We start from the raw sequence: 17,574 nt of genomic DNA on the forward strand, positions 1-17,574 counted from the left end.
CGTCGGCGCAGATCTTGGTGGTAGTAGCAAATACTCCAGCGAGGCCCTGGAGGACTGACGTGGAGAAGGGTTTCGTGTGAACAGCCGTTGCACACGAGTCAGTCGATCCTAAGCCCTAAGAGAAATCCTATGTAGATGAGGTGTCCTAAGACGTTAAACACTTGTAAAAAAAACGCAGCTATTTTATTATTTTTTTTATTATTATATAAATCGCAGCATATTTTGTTATTATATACATGCACAAAAAACACCCATTGGGCGAAAGGGAATCCGGTTTCTATTCCGGAACCCGGCAGCGGAACCGCATACCATTCGGGCCCTCGTAAGAGTGTTCGTCGGGGTAACCCAAAATGACCTGGAGACGCCGTCGGGAGATCCGGGGAGAGTTTTCTTTTCTGTATAAGCGTTCGAGTTCCCTGGAAACCTCTAGCAGGGAGATAGGGTTTGGAACGCGAAGAGCACCGCAGTTGCGGCGGTGTCCGGATCATCCCCTCGGACCTTGAAAATCCAGGAGAGGGCCACGTGGAGGTGTCGCGCCGGTTCGTACCCATATCCGCAGCAGGTCTCCAAGGTAAAGAGCCTCTAGTCGATAGATTAATGTAGGTAAGGGAAGTCGGCAAATTGGATCCGTAACTTCGGGATAAGGATTGGCTCTGAGGAGCGGGGCGTGTCGGGCTTGGTCGGGAAGCGGGTCTGGCTGACGTGCCGGGCCTGGGCGAGGTGAACGGCTCTCGTGGCTGGGATCCGAGCTCGGTCCCGTGCCTTGGCCTCCCGCGGATCTTCCTTGCTGCGAGGCTTCCGTGGCGTTTCCCATCGGTGCGGTCGTCCTCTTCGGCCGCCATTCAACGCTCAGCTCAGAACTGGCACGGACTAGGGGAATCCGACTGTCTAATTAAAACAAAGCATTGCGATGGCCCCCACGGGTGTTGACGCAATGTGATTTCTGCCCAGTGCTCTGAATGTCAACGTGAAGAAATTCAAAAAAGCGCGGGTAAACGGCGGGAGTAACTATGACTCTCTTAAGTAACTATGACTGGTAACTATGGCGGGAGTAACTATGACTCTCTTATGCGGGGCGACCAGTTGGCGACCGCGTAAGGTGCGAGCTCTACCGAGTGCCGGGAAAACATACGGCTATTGCCGGTAGAGTGTCATAGTTAGCAAGCAGCAACCTCTTCGTGGTTCCCGCCACGAGTACCCCGTCTGGGGGAAACTAATGCTGCCTCTGTGACTGACTGGAGCAATCGCGTGCGAGGTGAATTGGATGCCCTGTCGGGTGGTGATGGAAGGTTCTCGGACCAACGTCATCATTCGGCGGGGTTGAAAAGGATCTAAGTATCAGCGGTTGTCTGAGGGTTAGCGACCTCACCTTCCAGAGCTAGGGCAGAGAGGCCCTTATATTGACTGGGTTCAGGGTACGAAGTACCCAAACTTTTCAAAATTGTATCTTGGCGGTATGGCGATAATTATATTATGAGTACTTAGTGCTCCTTATTTATTTATTGTGTCGAAGTCTTAAAAGGCGAGATGGAAGTAGGTGGTACCAGGCAAATGAGGGCTACTCTGCCCTCGGATTGGTTTAAACGACATGGCTACTCTAAAGGATTGGAATGGAATGAACGGGGCTTGTTGTAGGAGGAGGAAAAAGGACAAACATACATGCAGGACGAAACTAACAATGAAGCCTCGGACGCAGGGACCCCCGGCCCTGGGGCCCTTGTGGCGGACTTGTCCGCTTTGGACAGGAGGGCCGATTATGACGACTCTGGCAATTCCACTGATTTTGATTATGGCATGATTGTGGACTTGCCTCTGGGTGCGGAGATCCGATGCCTGTTTTGCCAAAATATCAATAGGCAATTCCTACAGGTGGCCGACCTCGTGAGACATATAGACCAGTGTCACACGGGGGTTAGAGTCGGGTGGAGATGCAGTAACTGCAAAAGAATTTTCGATAAGTTACATGGCTGCAGATGCCACCTTCCCAAATGTAAGGGGAGAGCACCCGACTCTGAAACCACACAATATCGCTGTGCTACCTGCGGGGTTGCCTTTAACACACAAAGGGGCCTTTCTCAACACGAGCGGCACAGGCACCCAGTTGTGAGGAATGAAAGAGGTATAAGGAGGCAACCTCTATACGTCCAGGCAATAGAGCCTCGGTCTGGACGGAGGAAGAATTACAGTTACTGGCAGTACTATATGAACAATATAAAAATGAAAGACAACCTAATGCTAAAATCGCCAGATTCCTCACAACAAAAACAGCAAAACAAATAGGCGATAAAAGGAGACTCATCGGATTGATGCCCACCCAGAGGGAAGAAACAGTGGTTGAGGAGGTGGAACCGGAGGTGGAACCGGATACAAACCCATCCGATGACTTAACCACTGTTGAATTAAGTGAGAGAGCGTCCGAGCCAGTCCAGTCCCCTGATGCTGATGACTGGCAGCAAACATTCCGAGACGCAATACTAACCAACCCTTTGGAAGACAGCCACAGTTTTAGGTTCCTGGAACAAATGATGGAGGAGTTGGTTAGGAAAGCCCATTTGGAACCACTGGATACCGAGCGGGTACTCGACGCCATGGTAGAGAAGGCCTTGAGCGTCGGACCCAAAATACAAAAGATTTCAAGGAGCGATGATAGCGGGGGAAATAAAAGAAAAAGCGACCGCACCCGCTATCTTAAATATAGATATGCTCGGTACCAGGAATTATATAATAAGTGCCCTAGAAAATTGGTGGATATGGCGGTCGCAGGGGAGACTATAGAGGAAAGGAAGCAAATCGAGCTTCCTGATAGAGTGAACATAGAGTCACTCTATAATAACCTATGGGGGGAGCAGGGACCCCTAATAGGTCTACCAAAACTCGGTGGGGGACCGAGTATAGTCTCCCCAATAAATACAATTTGGAAACCCATCTCCATGGACGAACTAACCGCTAAAATGAAAAAGATTAAGAACAATACGGCGGCCGGTGTCGACGGCATCACCAAGGCACACTTGAGGGCCTCCGGCTTTCTTCATGTCCTATGTAAATTTATGAATATATTAATGCTATTCCGCACCTATCCTGCCCAGTGGAAACAAAATCGGACCACACTAATACCGAAACCCGGTAAAGATACAAAAGAAATAAAGAACTGGCGTCCGATTACAATCGGCTCTTTAATGGGTAGGATATTTTCAGCAATGCTGGATTTAAGATTAAGAAACACCGTGCGGAATAGTAAAAGACAGAAAGGTTTTACGAAAGAAGATGGCTGCAAACAAAATATAGCAATATTAGAGGCAGCCATTAAAGACATGAAGACAAGCACGGGTGGAGTGGTGACTGTCGTTGACATTACCAAGGCGTTCGACACAGTCCCCCATAAAGCGATTGGAGATGGGCTCCAAAATAAGGGCATGCCGCCAGCAGTATCCGAATACATTGAACAAATGTACAAGGACTGCTGGACGGATATAAAAACCAAGGGCTCTAATTTAAAAATTAAATTAAACAGAGGGGTCAAGCAGGGCGACCCTATGTCACCCTTGCTATTTAATATAATAATTGACCCCATTATAGACCATCTCAATGAGACGACGGAGGGCCTGAAGTTGGGAGAAGAAAACGTTTCCATTCTCGCCTTTGCAGACGACCTAGTTCTAATAGCAAAAAACAAAGAAGCAGCCTCATGCCAAATAAATAAATTAAATAAATATTTAAAACAATTAGGTATGAGCATACAAGCCGAAAAGTGCGGAACATTTCAGGTCGTCTGCAAAAATAAGACATGGCACTTGCAAGACCCGGGATTGCGTATTGATGAACAAAGCCTCCCCATGACGCAGCCCGGAGAAGCATTTAAATATTTGGGCATTAAAATAGGTCCTTGGGCGGGACTGCAGCGCGCTGAAAACGACACCATCTTAAGGTCAGTAGGTAATGTGGAGCGAATGGGGCTAAAGCCCCACCAAAAAGTAAATTTGATTAGGACATACCTGCTGCCAAAATATATTCATCTGCTGGTCGCTAATCCGCCTCCCTTAAACTTCCTGGAGACACTTGACCAAGAAGTAAAACAAATTATTAAGAGAATCCTCCATCTCCATCACTCTACTACGGATGGAATAATTTACACGAGCAAGAAAGACGGAGGCCTAGGCATTCAAAAATTAAAAGATATAGTAAGAATCGCCAAATTGAGAAATGGCCTCCGCATGATGGAGAATGAGGATGAGGCGGTAAAGGAGGCCTACAAAATACACGAAAATATATTAATAAAATACGCGAGATCGGTAGGCCTCCAATGGCCAGCAACAGAGGATGGTGTCGAGAACGCGCGCTGCATGTTGCGTAATAAATGCCATGAGGATTGGGAGCGTTTGATCTCCCAGGGTCAGGGAGTGCATGAGTTTAAAGATGACAAGTATGGAAACGCATGGCTCCTTGATCCAACATTGCTTAAACCGTCGAGATACCTTGATGCACTAAGATTAAGAACAAATACCTTCGGCACCAGGGTGGCCCTTAGGAGGGCCCGAAGAGATATCAACCCTGAGTGTCGAAGATGTAAAGTACAAATTGAAACCCTAGGACATATCCTTGGGAACTGCTTGCATACTAAACCATTAAGGATTAAAAGGCACAACGAAATAGTAAACTTAATTGAAAAGAAGGCATCGATTAAGTCTGCAGTATTTAAAGAGCCGAGCATAAATGTTATCGGAGAACTTAAAAAGCCTGATTTGGTTATCAAGGACCATGAAAGGCTCTTCGTAGTGGACGTGACGGTACGCTATGAAGATAAAGATAATCTCCGTAAAGCTCGAAAAGAAAAGATGGAAAAATACAAAGATACTGCAGAACTTTTAAAACTAAAATTAAGATGCAATACAGCAGAGGTCTTACCAATAGTGGTAGGCTGTCGGGGTGCCATACCAGCAGGTACCATCAGGAATTTAAAAGTCCTAGGGTTTAGCAGAGGAGATATCTTGACGGTGGCAATGATAGCTCTCCGGTCGTCCATTGAGATGGCTAATATATTTATTGACTATGATCACACAATGTGATCATTTTAAGTTATTTATTTATTATTTTAGGCGCGTATTTAACCGCTTAGTATAAGTTTTATCAATTGACCGACAAAAGCCTTTATGGCTACGGCTTATATTTTATCCGCGGTCGTGTATTTAACGAACCGTCCGCGTATTTAACCGTACAGACGAGGCTTCGGCCAATTGACTTAGCGGACTGCCAGCCTAAACTAATTTAGCCCGTTCCGGCCTTTTACACCGGACGGTGCGAGTCCTCGGTGCACTATTGTGCACTAGGGCGCGGGGCGAGTTCTATGGGCGCTTGCGAACATAGAACTCGGGACGACACCTCCACGCGGTGCTCCCTGGACGCGTGCGTAAGCACGTGACGAAGATCGTCTCCCGAAAGGGTCCCCGTTCTAATTTTTTCAAGTACCGAGGCAGATTCTTTGGCAGTGGAACTAGAAAGTAGGCCCGGGTTAATTCATTCCTTTGTTATTTAGTTTTAGATGTTATAACCCAACGGGGGGGTTTAAGCCCCGGAAGTCTACCATCACCCTTGGGTGATGGTACAGTATTAGCCAAATGCCTCGTCATCTAATTAGTGACGCGCATGAATGGATTAACGAGATTCCCATCTGTCCCTATCTACTCCCCCCCGTGGTTCGTACCTTGTCGTGGTGGGGGGGCTTGCGAGCCTTGATGATCCTCAGGGCTGTGCCGGCGGGGAACTTGATTCCCTGGCAGGTCTAACCTAGCCGGAGTGGCCTGAGGTGAGAGGCCAGACTAAAATTGAACCTCATACCGTAAGCCCGTGGTCATGTTTTACGGGCCCGGGGGTCTTGCCTTAACCGGCCGGACCGCGAGGATGACAACCTCTCTAAAAAATCCCTAACCCTAAGCAGAGGTGCGCGGTGATGGGGTACGCACTGGTCGATGGCATTAGTGCGTGGTCAGCGGGTGCGCTGGCCGTTAGCGGCCAACCTCTGGATACCTGGCGCCACCAGTTGTATTTTAGCCTTACCTGGGTGCAGGGGGCTCCGCCCAGGTGGACAAATTTTTCCGCCATACTCGTGGGAACATTATGGATCCGAAACGTGAAAAATTAATGGGGGGTGTCATTGGGGAGAAAGGGGATGATGAGCCGGGGACGCATGGCTCGATCACGGGTGGTGATAGTGTGAAGAGTCAGGGTTTGGTGAGACAGGGCAGTAGAAGTGGTAGTTTGAGAAAAAGGAAAGTTGATGGTTCGAATGCGTCGGAAGAAGAGGATAAAAGTGTGAGATCGAATGTTAGCATAAGCGGTATGAATGTGCGTGAAATGGATATTAGCATGACAGAAGCTGAAGGTAATGACATGCTATGTATGAGAAAGATTGGTGAGAAAGTGAGGAAATGTGTATTTAATGACTCTAATCGTGTATCTAAAGTAGTGAGTGAGTATATTTTAAACTGTGTTGGTGAGTATGAAGAGTGTATGATGCGATTGATTTGTGAGAATGAGAGATTGAAAGGTAAATTGGAAGAATGTGAGAAACGTGTGTGTATGCCTGCTAGCCCGGGCAGAACGTATGCGAGTGCTGCCAGAATGGGTTTGGGCGTTGGAGCGGGTGTGGGTGTTGGAGCGGGTGTGGATGCTGGTAGAATGAGGGGTGATAAAATGAGCAGAGTGGATGAGAAGAAGGACAGGAAGTATGCTGTCATTGTAAAGCCTAAAGATGACAAGGTCACAATGACAAGTGAGCAGGTGAAAGAGAGAGTGATTAATGAGATAAGTAAGGATTTGAATGTGCGAGTGAGAGCTGTCAGAAAGATAAGGAGTGGTGGACTAGCGATTGAGACTGCTAGTTTGAATGAATTAAATAAAATTAAAGGTTGCGAGAAATTTAATGAGGTTGGTTTGAAAGTTGAAATACCAAGAAAAATTGGACCAAAGATAATTGTTTTTGATGTGCCGAATGAAATGAATGAGAAAGAATTTTTGAATGAATTGTATGAAAAGAATTTGAAGGAATGTGTGAGTGAAAATGAATTTAATGAGCGAGTGCGAATAGTGAGTAGGAGAAGTAGGAAGGATGCGAGTGTTGGGAATGTTATTGTTGAATTGAATGTTAGGATGTTGAGTGTGTTGACTGGTGAAGAGAGAATTTATATAAGATGGAAATCTTGTAAATTTAAAGAATATGTGAGTGTTTTGAGATGTTTTAAATGTAGTGGCTTTGGCCATGTTGCGAAAGAGTGTAAAGAAAAAGACAATTTATGTCAAAAATGTTGTGAGAAAGGTCATGTGAGGATTAATTGTGTGAGAGATGGATTTGTGTGTAGAAATTGTAGAATGAAAGGTAACAAATGCGATCATTCGGTTATGTCTGAGGAATGCCCAGAATATAAACGTGTTGTAGAGAGAGAGCGAATGAGGATTAGCAATGAATAAGTGCAAGTTAAGTATGATTCAGTGTAATTGTCAGCGGGCGTATACGGTTATGTGTGATCTGGGAGTGGTTATGGGCGAAAAAAGAATTAGTGTGGCAATGTTGCAGGAGCCGTATATGGCTGTTGATGGGAATGTTAGAGGATTACCAGGCTGTATGAAAGTATTTGTGAATGAAGGTGAGCGAATTGGAGCGGTTGTTGTTGTGAATGATGTATGTATAGAAGCGGTGCGTGTGAGTGAGTGTACAGATGAGTGTGGTGTGTGTGTGTGGCTGAAAGGAGATTTTGGTGAGTTGTATGTTGTGTCCATGTATTTCAGATTTGGTCGGGATATTGAGGATTATCTCAGATACATGGATAAATTGTGTGAATGTTTATGTGGTAAGAGAATCATTTTTGGTATGGATGCGAATGCGGTGTCTCCTTTATGGTATAGTAAGGGAGGTGGCCGCTCAAGAGAAAATGTAATACGTGGACGTGAATTGGAAGATTGGATTATTGCGAATGGTATGCAGGTGTTAAATGAGCCGAGTGAATGGTATACGTTCTCTGGTCCGAATGGACAGAGTGATATTGATGTGACAATTGTGAGTGATTCTTGTGCTGGATGTCAGTTTGAATGGAAAGTAGAGTGTGAGTGGGGAATAAGTGACCATAATGTTATAAGTGTTGATATGATATTTGATAAAGAGTGTGTGGAAACTTTGTATGTTGAGAAAAGATGGTTTTGTAAAAATGTTGATTGGGATGAATATGTGGATGAGTTAAGATGTAGTGCGGTAGTGGGTGAGCTTGATGTGCGGAAAAGTGCGGATGAGTTAGCGGTTGAAATGGTACGTTTGATTCAAGATGTGAATGATAAATGCTTGAAAGTATGCAAAAGATCGAATAAGAAAAAGAATGCATGGTGGACAAGAGAGTTAGAGAAAATGAAGAAGAACGTACGGAATAAACGGAAGAAAATGCAGAATGCTAGGCGGCGAGGAGAAAATGTGTGTGAAAGAGCACTAGAATATAAAAGATGTTTAAGTGAGTATAAGAAAGAGATGTGTAGAGTGAAAGAGGATTATTGGAAGAACTTTGTGAGTAAAAGTAGTAATGAGGACCCATGGGGTCCTGTTTACAGAGTATGTAGAGGGAAATATCGGAGTGAATGTTTAAATACGATGAATGTGAATGGAAGAATGACGAAAACATGGAATGAAAGTGTGAATGTGATATTGGATCGCTTGTTTCCGGCTTCGGAAATGGATGATGTGAATGATGGATTGAATGATGAAAATGAAGTAATAAATGAGGAAGTGAATGATAATATAAATGAAGTAAATACTAAAAGTTTTAAATGGCATGAATTAAAAGAAGCGATTAGTGAAATGAGGTTGGGTAAGGCGCCAGGAATGGATGGTGTGAGTGCTGAGATGATGAGGAATGTAGGACGAGCGATTCCGGAATATTTGAAGAGTATGTATGATGAGTGTTTGAGAGCGAATACCTTTCCGAGTGAATGGAAGAAAGCACGGGTGATTATATTGCTGAAGTCTCCTGATAAGGTTAAGTCCGATCCAGGGTCGTATAGGCCGATTTGTTTATTATCTGTTTTAGGGAAGATCCTGGAGAAGATGATGATCAGAAGGCTTGAGCGTAAGATGGATGGTAGAATGTGTGATGTACAACAGGGATTTATGAAAGGTAAATCTACGGAGACTGCATGGTTGAAAGTTAAGGAGTATGTTTCTCGGAGTGAATGTAAGTATGTGTTAGGGATATTTGTTGATTTTAAAGGAGCGTTTGATAATTTAGAATGGTGTAGAGTGATTGAGAAATTGAGTGAGATTGAATGTGATGAGATTGATTTATGGAAAGATTATTTTAGGGACCGAATGGTTTGTATGACTGGAGTAAATGACATTGTTTGGAAGCGTGTAGTGCGTGGCTGTCCGCAAGGATCTATAGCAGGGCCGTTTATTTGGAATTTAATGATGAATGATCTGCTTGTGGATCTAAGTGCGACGGGGTGTAAATGTGTTGCATATGCGGATGATTTGTTTTTAATGATTGAAGGGCGAAACCGAGTGGAACTGGAGAGAAAGGGAACTGAATGGATGAGAATTGTGTGTCAATGGGGAGATAGAGTGGGAGTGAGTGTTTCTGAATCTAAGAGTGTGATGTTGATGATGAAAGGAAATTTGGCAATGACTAGAAGTCCGAATGTACGTATGAAGGATAGAGGTATGAAAAGAGTTGAATGTGTGAAGTATTTGGGTGTTTGGATGAGCGAGAGACTGCAATTTGGGGTACATTTGAGGAGTTTGAAAGACAAAATTACTGGAGTGGTTGGACAAATGAGTAGAGTAATGAGGCGAGAATGGGGAATGAGAAAGAAGGGTATGCGTGTAATTTATAGAGGTTTGTTTGAAGCATGTGTGATGTATGGTGCTAGTGTATGGTGTGAAAGTATGAAGTTTCAGTATGCTAGAGATATTATGAATAGATGTCAGCGAATAGTGTTGTATGCTTGTCTAAATGTGTGTAGAACCGTTTCGACGGATGCAATGCAGGTCCTAATGGGTACCCCCCCCTGGGACCTGGAATGCAGTAAAAGAGGCATGATTTGGCGATGGAAGCATGGTGTGAGTGTTGGTGAAAATGAGATTGTTAATGATGAGGAAATGGATGGAATGGAGGAACGGGAGGGAGTGAGGCTTATAAATGAGAGAATGATAGAGGTATGGCAGCGTAGATGGCATGAGAGTGGAAAAGGACGTGTGACGTATGAATATATTAAGAATGTTTGTTTTGCTTTGAGAACGATTGTATTTGAGCCTAGTTTGTATGTATGTTTTCTGATGACTGGACATGGAAGCATGAATGACTTTTTATGGAAGCGTGGGTTATGTGAAACTAGGATGTGCGGATGTGGTAGAGCACATGAGGATTGGAAGCATGTGTTAGTTGAGTGTGAATGGTACAATGATATCCGAAATTTGAATGATTGTGGTGTGATAGTATGTGAAGATGGAGGTGTGAGTGTTGAGCGTGTGGTGGAGAATAAGGCGACGTATGAGTGTTTTAGTATGTTAGCGAAGAGTATATTTGTGAGAAGACGAGAGAGAATGAGTGAAAGAGCGAATGTCGTGTAAGCCTGGTGTCCAGAGGCGCAGGGGGGTACCCTTGCTGGATGAAAGGTTGGCTGGATACGGCTTGCCGGGTCCAGTTGGCCGATTCCTGCAAGGGCCTTTGGAGCGTAGCGACTCCACGCACTCGAAGCGCTGGTTCACCAGTACCGGAAGTGTAGGCTTCCAAACTGGTAGTAGCTAACGCTACGGAAGATCCAACCAGTGATCTTGACTGGTACCGCGGGGACCGGGAGCCCCTGAGGAGTGCCTCAGCCCGGTCATGGGTAGGACCATCGCGGGGGCAGTGGTAAGGCCAAATGCTGGTCAGAGACCCCTTTTTCCAGGGTCTCGGCGGGTGAGCTGCGCATTGTTCAGCTCGGGCACCGTCCTGCAGAGACGGTAGAGTGTGGAAAGTCACTCGGCACCACCGGTTGTCTGCTCTCAGGCCCTGCAGCCTGGGAGTGTACCGGTAGTTCCCGCATGAGCGGGAGTGCGCTGATTGGGCGTATCCCAATCCCGCGCCCATGGGGGCCGTGTGGGTAAGCCTTTGGGTTGGTACTGCACGTAAAATCACTAGAGACTAACTGTCCCTATCTACTGGGGTTCTGCCGCCAGGTGTCGCAGGGAGAAGTCGAGCTGCCACGTCGCTCCGCCGTTCAACCACGATTCCAGCCGCAGAACTGCAGGAAAAATTCCAAAAGCGCTACCAGAGTGAAGAGCACGCGAGGACGATCCAGTGGATATATAAATTGTGACTGCAAAGTGAAAATTGTGCGGAAAAACAGTGCCGGAAAACACACGCCACGTGCTCGGCACGCCGGACTTTGAGACCGGATTCCTCCGGGAATATTGATCCGACGGACGATCTGTTTACGTGGAAACTGTTTATCTGTGAAGACGTTTAATTTGAGACATTAACTGTGACAATCGTGTAAAAACTGTGGAAGTGCAAAAACAGATAAATAGATCGAAAACCCACCTCGAGCTTCGAGACGCCACCGTCGGCGTGGGTAGCGCTGCGGTAGCGGCGTCGCGCGCGCTGATTGGCCGCCGCCGAGTAGAGAGGAAACTCTCTACGGAAAAAAGGGACCACTGCTGCCAACTTCAAAAATTTTTCGAAGGTTGGCAGCAATTACCTCCGGGGGCCGAAATTGAAGCTCGAGTTTCCGCCACAGACTAAGACAAGTACAGTGCGCGAAATTCAAACAGTGTTCGGACAAAAACACAGTGACATTAAATAATTGTTTAAATAATTGTTTAAACAATTTGTTTAAACAATTTTAAACAATTATTTGCAATCTTTCAGGACTTTTTCATAAACAATTTTTGTTTCGGCCGAATCGCGGACCGCGGGTCAACGCACGCTCGACTTTCGATGTACGCCGTCTCGCCGTTTTTGTCGAATAAACGGCGAGGCGGCAAGACAATAACACGATCGACGTGCGTTGGCCCGACCGTCAAACGCTCGCCTCGGCCGAATGTATACATGCAGCGTTTTTGCCTTAGGAGGCAATGACCGGCTTTCGACACCTGACGATGCGTCACCTTGAGCATCGGCCAGGTGTCTATATATACTGCCGCAAATGTGATAACGGCGAAATTCTCCGAGATTCTCCAAGTATCATTATAGCGAACAGACAGTTTAATTTAGCGCCCCTTGCGCCGATACGAAGCCGTGCTTCAGTTTTTATAGTCCAGTCGTAGCCGTGCTACACTGCATACGCCGAACGGAGCCGTGCTCCAAAAGCTTGTAATTCAAAGGACTGTGGAGTCCAAGACAAATAAATCGCGTGTCGTCTCCTCCCGAATTCCGGCGTTTTTAATTTTGTGCCGTGCGCAACATTTCTGGTCCTTCGAGCCGGATCCCGGAGACGACACAGGAGAGAGAAAACATCTCCATCAACAGCGTCGATCACGCAGTCGATCGACACGTACGAGTGCCTATAACACTGCTGGTCAACATGGAGCAAATCATCAAGGAGCAAGAGCTCACTATCGGGGGCCTTTGCCGGATCCTGCCCAACTTCAAGCGCCTGGGAAAGGCGAAATTCACCGAAGCCGCCGCCGCAGAACGCCTTCGCCGCCTGCGGACCGAGTGGGACGCGTGCCGACGCCTCCACCTCCAGTTGGAGCTGAAGGCCACTTCCGAAGAACGGGAAACCCGCGACTACTTCAAACAGGGGTACTTCGAGCGGGCCGAAGCAGAGTTTGAACAGGCAAGTGACTTCTTCGTGGAACTGATCGCTTCATTTAGGAGCGGAGCGTCTGCGCTGGCTGACGCGAGTCAGACCAGGGAGCCCGACTCCTGTAGCGCGCCCGTGGCGCAGCTACCGCGACTCCCATTGCCGAGGTTCGCCGGCTGCTACACGGAGTGGCCGAGCTTCTCGGACCAGTTTGAGTCGCTGGTCGTGAGGAACCGGACTCTTCACGACGTCCAGCGACTACAGTACCTCAAGGGTGCTTTAGAGGGAGAAGCAGCGTCCGAGATTGCTCACTACTCCGTGACAGCGGCGAACTTCGGCATCGCGTGGGCGGCCTTGGTCAGGAGGTATGACCGGAAGCGACTGGTCGTCAGTGCGCTCCTGTCGAGCTTCCTGACCCTTGCGCCGCTCACCCGCGATCGCGACGGCAGCGGTCTCGCCTTGCTGCGTCGTCGCACTAACGAGGCGTTGGCCCAGCTGCGAAACTTGGGGCGGCCGGTGGACCATTGGGACGACCTGCTGGTCCACCTAACGGTGGAAAAACTCGACCCGAAGTCGAGGGAGGCGTGGGTCCACGAAATCCGCGCCGTCGTGGATCCACCCACGTATGCCTCTCTCGACGAATTCCTGGAGTATCGGGCCGGGTCCTTCGCGGAGCTTAGGATGGCTCCGGAGCCCTCGGCTACCTCCGCGGAGCGTAGGCCGGCCCGACCTCCACCACCGGTACGCTCCCACGCGATGGCGACGACGACGACGGCGAGCCGTTGCCGGAAGTGCGGCGACAACCACCCGCTGTTCCGGTGCCCTGCGTTCAGGGGCATGGCGATCAACCTGCGCCGGGATTTTGTTAGGGCGCGCGGTTGCTGCTTCAACTGCCTCCGTTCGGGACACCCCGCGACATCGTGTCCCTCCGCGTCGCGCTGCTCCGTTTGCAACGGCTCGCACCACACCCTGATTCACCCGGATTCCGGGGTTGGTGGCGGGCCAGAGTCAACCGCGGTAGAACCCGGGCGGGAAACAGCGACGAATATCTCCGCTTCGTCCGTGGTCCACAACTGCGTCGCACGCTGGAGCGGGAGCAGGGCCGTACTGCTCGCGACCGCTCTAGTATGGGTAGAGACACGCGACGGGGGGGTAAGGCCGGTGAGAGCCCTGTTGGACCAGGGATCGGAGGCGACCTTCGTCTCCGAATCCCTCGTCCAGGCCCTCCGCCTTCCGAAGCGGCCTGCGGCTATCACCGTGACTGGTGCGGGGGACGCGCCGGTGGGTCGCGTGACTTCGCGGGTCGATCTGGTGTTACGGTTGACCGGGCGCGGGAACGCTCCTATGCCGCTTTCCGCGTTCGTCCTCCGGAGACTTACCGGGTACGCGCCCAAGACGACCGTCGACCTTCGCGTATACCCGCATCTGCAGGACCTCATTTTAGCGGACCCTGATCCGACAAGAGATCTCCCTGTAGATCTCTTAATCGGGGCCGATCGTTACGGGGATGTGATCGGTCCCGGCCTGCGCCGCGGAACACCCGGCCAGCCAATCGCGCAAAATACCGTGTTCGGTTGGGTCGTCTCGGGCGCCGCGTCGACACCCGCGAACGATCCCGATCCCTCCGCGGCGTCCCTGCACTGTCGCGCGGAGAAAAGGTTGCAGCAGCAATTGCGTTGTTCTGGGAGCCCGAGGAGGCGAGTCCCAAATCTGTCCCCCCCCCTGACGAGTCGAGGTGCGGCGAACATTCCGTCAACACCGTCTCACGGCGGGCGGACGGGCAGTGCGTGGTTCGGTTGCCCCTTGCGTACCGAACCACCCCTCGCTCTCGGCTCGTCAAAGGGCCGTGCCCTAGCCATGCTCCACGGAGTCGAGCGGCGACTCAAGGGCGACAGACATCAGAGCAAAAATATTGCTGCAGGAGTTATGGTTGGGGGGTGCGGATTGGGACGCTCCGCTCCCGGACGAGCTCAACCAGACGTGGTGCGAACTCGTCGCCGAGTTACCGCTCTTAAGCGCCGCACGAGTGCCACGCTGGTTTGGCATCTTTCAATCCCCGCGCAGGGGGGAGCAATACGAGTTGCACGGTTCCGCGGACGCGTCTTCGCGCGCGCATGGTGCGGTGGTGTATCTGCTAGCGCGACCGTTCCCGAGCGAACCCTCGGGAACCCAGGTGACCCTCGTCGCCTCGCGGGCCAGGGTCGCTCCCGTCAACATGCTACCGGTTTGTCGCGGCCCTTCGTCGAAGGAAGAATAGTCCCTCGGATTGCGAGACGCCGATGCGGCGGGCGAGGATCTTGTGGCTCCGTTGGCTGCAGGGTGGCGCCTTCGCATCGGAGATACGCGCCGTCCGAAAATCCCAATTCGTCGGGCGATCGTCGCCCTTGCGACGGTTGAGCCCATTTCTCGACGAGGCAGGATTGCTCCGCGTGGGGGGACGTCTAGAAAACTCGTCCCGCGCGTACGACGAGAAACACCCCATCCTCCTCCCGAAGCACCCAGTGGTGGATTTGCTGGTGGAGGCTGTGCACCTCACGGCCCTCCACAGTGGACCCCAGCTCACCTTGAGCGTGCTGAGGAGGACGTATTGGCTTCTGGGCGCCCGAGATACGGTTAGAAGAGTGACCTGGAGGTGCGTAGCTTGCGCAAGGCATCGCGCATCTCCAGCGTCCCAACTCATGGGCACGTTGCCCTTAACGCGGGTCAACCCTTCGCGGCCCTTCTCGCACGTGGGCGTCGACTATGCGGGCCCCCTCTGGACCCGCATGGGGAAGGGCCGGGGTTATCGGGCCCAGAAGTCATACATCGGGGTGTTCGTGTGCTTCGCGACCCGCGCGATCCACCTCGAGCTGGTGAGCGACTGCACCACGGCGGGCTTCTTGGCTGCGCTGCGGAGGTTCGTCTCCCGTCGGGGTAGGCCCGCTGCCATTTATTCCGACAACGGAACGAACTTCCGCGGTGCCGCACGGGAGCTCGCAGCGATGGTTCGGGCGGTCCGCGACTCAGCCGAGGTATCGGCCTTTCTCGGAGAGGCCGACATCGTGTGGCATTTCTCCCCACCCGGAGCTCCGCATTTCGGCGGTTTATGGGAAGCGGGGGTTAAGGCAGTAAAACGCCACTTAGCACGGGTGGTTGGCCAGCACACCCTCACCTTTGAGGAGATGTGCACCCTATTGTGCACAGTCGAGGCATGCCTTAATTCCCGCCCCCTAACACCGATGTCGAGCGATCCGACGGACTACGCGGCCCTTACACCGGGGCATTTCTTGGCGGGGGCACCCTTGCTTACGCTTCCGGGAGACCGTTCGCCGGACACCGCCGCCTCCCCCCTTGTCCCGATGGCAAGGGGTCGAAACCATGCGTGCCAATTTTTGGAAACAATGGAACCACGAGTATCTCCACACGCTGCAGGAGCGCAGCAAATGGTGGCGTGCCGAGAGGAACCTGCAGGTGGGAGATCTCGTGGTTCTTCGCGACGCGAATTGCCCACCGGCGTGTTGGCGTCTCGCACGCGTGCAGACGCTGCACCCCGGTGAGGACGGCCGAGTTCGAGTCGTAACCATTCGCACCGCCGGCGGATGTTACACTCGGCCGATCACGCAGCTCGTACGCTTGCCGGTGGACATGCCCGCTGGACCCTCCTCAGGACCGGAGCAGTAGCGAGGGAAGGCGAGCGTACATGGCGGGCGGAGCGTGCTCGCCATTTAGTCAATAAGATCAGCGGAGCTGAGGCGGGCGGTATGTTTCGGCCGAATCGCGGACCGCGGGTCAACGCACGCTCGACTTTCGATGTACGCCGTCTCGCCGTTTTTGTCGAATAAACGGCGAGGCGGCAAGACAATAACACGATCGACGTGCGTTGGCCCGACCGTCAAACGCTCGCCTCGGCCGAATGTATACATGCAGCGTTTTTGCCTTAGGAGGCAATGACCGGCTTTCGACACCTGACGATGCGTCACCTTGAGCATCGGCCAGGTGTCTATATATACTGCCGCAAATGTGATAACGGCGAAATTCTCCGAGATTCTCCAAGTATCATTATAGCGAACAGACAGTTTAATTTAGCGCCCCTTGCGCCGATACGAAGCCGTGCTTCAGTTTTTATAGTCCAGTCGTAGCCGTGCTACACTGCATACGCCGAACGGAGCCGTGCTCCAAAAGCTTGTAATTCAAAGGACTGTGGAGTCCAAGACAAATAAATCGCGTGTCGTCTCCTCCCGAATTCCGGCGTTTTTAATTTTGTGCCGTGCGCAACAATTTTTTTTTTTTTTTTTTTTTTTTTTTTTTTTTTTTTTTTTTTTTTTTTCCGTGGCTAACACCTTACATTTTCAGAGGCCGTGACGCGGTTCCACAATGGAGGTCGCCTCTTCAGGGACCGACTCCCGCCGCCGTCAGAAACGATGTCTGGCCACGGACTCGGAGACCGAGGCAGCCAACTCGGACGCGCCCCTCTGCTTCCGGAAGCCGGCAGAGGTTAAGAAAAAGAAGAAGAAGAAAAGGGACAAACCAGCGACGCAGACGACGCAGGAGATAGTAGAGGAGCCGAGCCGAGCTAACCCGGAGGAGGAGGAGACGACCGTGGCAGCCCTCAGAGCCGACGCTGCCAAAGCATACAGGCTACTGACGAATGAGATTACGCTTCCAGGAAATGATATCCCGTCTACTGTGGTGCACGCCCTGTGCGCACAGGCCGCGAAAATAAATGACCTGCTTATGAAAGCCCTTGTTTACAGCAGCAGGCTTGAGGGGCGTCTTGAAGCAGTTCAGGCCGAGTCCAAGGAGTGTAAACGCTCCTGCCAAGCACTCCAGGACAAA

At 50.4% G+C, this 17,574-nt stretch overlaps 1 pseudogene; it reads left to right on the forward strand.

Annotated features, from left to right (window-relative positions):
- LOC143261609 (large subunit ribosomal RNA) overlaps window positions 1–1,117 on the forward strand; it is a 2,982-nt pseudogene extending 1,865 nt beyond the window's left edge.
- The last annotated feature ends 16,457 nt before the right edge of the window (window positions 1,118–17,574 follow it).

Source organism: Megalopta genalis, unplaced genomic scaffold (assembly GCF_051020955.1).
Source record: "Megalopta genalis isolate 19385.01 unplaced genomic scaffold, iyMegGena1_principal scaffold0057, whole genome shotgun sequence".
NCBI lineage: Eukaryota > Metazoa > Arthropoda > Insecta > Hymenoptera > Halictidae > Megalopta > Megalopta genalis.